Source organism: Salvelinus sp. IW2-2015, linkage group LG11 (genome assembly GCF_002910315.2).
Source record: "Salvelinus sp. IW2-2015 linkage group LG11, ASM291031v2, whole genome shotgun sequence".
Classification (NCBI taxonomy): Eukaryota; Metazoa; Chordata; class Actinopteri; order Salmoniformes; family Salmonidae; genus Salvelinus; species Salvelinus sp. IW2-2015.
In genome coordinates this window covers 49,179,594-49,182,093 of record NC_036851.1, presented here as the reverse complement: position 1 = coordinate 49,182,093, position 2,500 = coordinate 49,179,594, and the positions used below count along the sequence as shown (strand labels likewise).

Sequence of the window (2,500 nt, the reverse complement as noted above, 5' to 3'; positions counted from 1 at the left end):
CAACTATCATGGTCCAAATACACCAAGACAGTTGTGAAGAGGGCACGACAAAGCCTATTCCCCCTCAGGAGAATGAAAAAATGTCGCATGGGTTCCCAGATCCTCAAAAAGTCCTACAGCTACACCATCGAGAGCATCCTGACTGGTTGCATCACCGACCTGGTATGGCAACTGCTCGGCAGCTGAGCGTAAAGCGCTACAGAGGGTAGTGCGTACGGCCCAGTTCATCACTGGGGCCAAGCTTCCTGCCATCCAGGACCTCTATACTCGGCGGTGTCAGAGAAAGGCCCAAAAAATTGTCAAAGACTCCAGTCACCCAACTCATAGACTGTTCTCTCTGCTACCGCACGGCAAGTGGTGCCGGAGKGCCAAGTCTAGGTCCAAAAGGCTCCATAACAGCTTCTACTCCCAAGCCGTAAGACTGCTGAATAATTCATAAAATGGCCACCCGGACTGTTTGCATTGACACCCCCCCTCTCCCATTTATGCATCAATATGCTCACTACATTGCCTGCTACGGTAATGTTTTATTTAAGCAATAAGGGGGTGTGGTATATGGCCAATATACCACGGCTAAGGGCTGTCCTTATGCATGACGCAACGCGAAGTGCCTGGAAACAGCCCTGATCTGTGGTATATTGGCCATATACCACAAACCCACGAGGTGCCTTATTGCTATTATAAACTGGTTACCAACATAATTAGAGTAGTAAAAATACATGTTTTGTCATACCCYTTGTATAAGGTCTGATATACCATGGCTGTCAGCCAATCAGCATTTAGGGCTCGAACCACCCAGTGTATAATATGTAATTGACTATTTTCTATGTTATCCTGTGTGTGTCAATGCACTCTGCAGGAGGAGATGGAGACTAGTCCCATGGTATCAACCATGATCAGTAGCCTGGCCAACTACTCCAGTCTCCCCCAGGGCAGCAAGGAGCACGAGGAGGAGGCAGACAATGAGGAGGAAGACAAAAAGAAGAAGAAACCTGTCAAGGTAAGGTGCCGTTACAGCACTGGTCAGTCAAACCTGCAACACATCACTGGTCAGTCAAACCTGCAACACAGCACTGGTCAGTCAAACCTGCAACACATAACAACAAGCACTGGTGCCAATACCTGTCCAACACGCACTGGTCAAATCCAAAAAAACTGGGGGCACCATCGAGGCACTGGTCAATCAAACCTGCACACAGCACTGGTCCAATCAAAAACTGCAACACAGCACTGGTCAATCAAACTGCAACACAGCACTGGTCAATCAAACTGCAACACGCACTGGTCAGTCAACCTGCAACAACAGCACTGGTCAGTCAAACCTGCAACACAGCACTGGTCAGTCAAACCTGTAACACAGCACTGTCAATCAAAACCTGCAACACAGCACTGGTCAATCAAGCCTGCAACACAGCACTGTCAGTCAAACTGCACCAGCACTGGTCAGTCAAACCTGCAACACATACTGGTCAGTCAACCTGCAGAACACAGCACTGGTCATCAACCTGCAACACAGCACTGGTCAATCAAACCTGCACACAGCAACTGGTCAGTCAAACATGCAACACAGCACTGGTTTTTCAGTCAAACCTGCAACACAGCACTGGTATCAAACTGCAACACATACTTGGTCCAGTTGCAAACTGCAACACAGCACTGGTCAATCAAACTGCAAACACATCATGTCATCAAACTGACACAGCACTGGTCAGTCAACTGCAAACACAGCCTGGTCAGTCAAACTGCAACACGACTGGTCAGTCAAACTGCAACACGCACTGGTCAGTCAACTGCAACCACTGGTCAGTCAAACCTGCAACACATCACTGGTCAGTCAAACTGCAACACAGTCACTGGTCAGTCAAACTGCAACACAGCGTGGTCAGTCAAACCTGCAAAGGCACTGGCGTCAAACCAACATCAGTCACTGTCAGTCAACCGTGCACAACACAGCACTGGTCAGTCAAACCTGCAACACATCACTGGTCAGTCCAAAACCTGCACACAGCACTTGGTCGTCAAACCTGCAACACAGCATGGTCATGTCAGTCACTGCACACATCACTGGTCCAGTCAAACTGCACAATCTGCTCAGTCAAACGCAACAGCACTGGTCAGTCAAACCTGCAACACATCACTGGTCAGTCAAACTGCAACACATCACTGGTCAGTCACTGGCACCAGCACTGGTAGTCAACCTGCAAACACAGCACTGGTCAGTCAAACCTGCAACACACACTGGTCAGTAACCTGCAACAAGCACTGGTCAGTCAAACCTGCAAACAAGCACTGGTCAGTCAAAGCTGCAACACAGCATGGTCAGTCAAACTGCAACACATCATGTCAGTCAACCTGGAACAAGACTGGTCGTCAACCTGCAACAGCAGCACTGGTCAGTCAAACTGCACATAGCAACTGGTCAGTCAAACCTGCAACACATCACTGGTCAATCAAACCTGCAAAAGCACTGGTCAGTCAACCTGCAACAAGCAACTGGTCA

At 48.8% G+C, this 2,500-nt stretch overlaps 1 pseudogene; it reads left to right on the top strand.

Annotated features, from left to right (window-relative positions):
- The window catches only part of LOC111970524 (solute carrier family 12 member 5-like), a 314,999-nt pseudogene that overhangs the window by 224,940 nt on the left and 87,559 nt on the right, over positions 1 to 2,500 (top strand).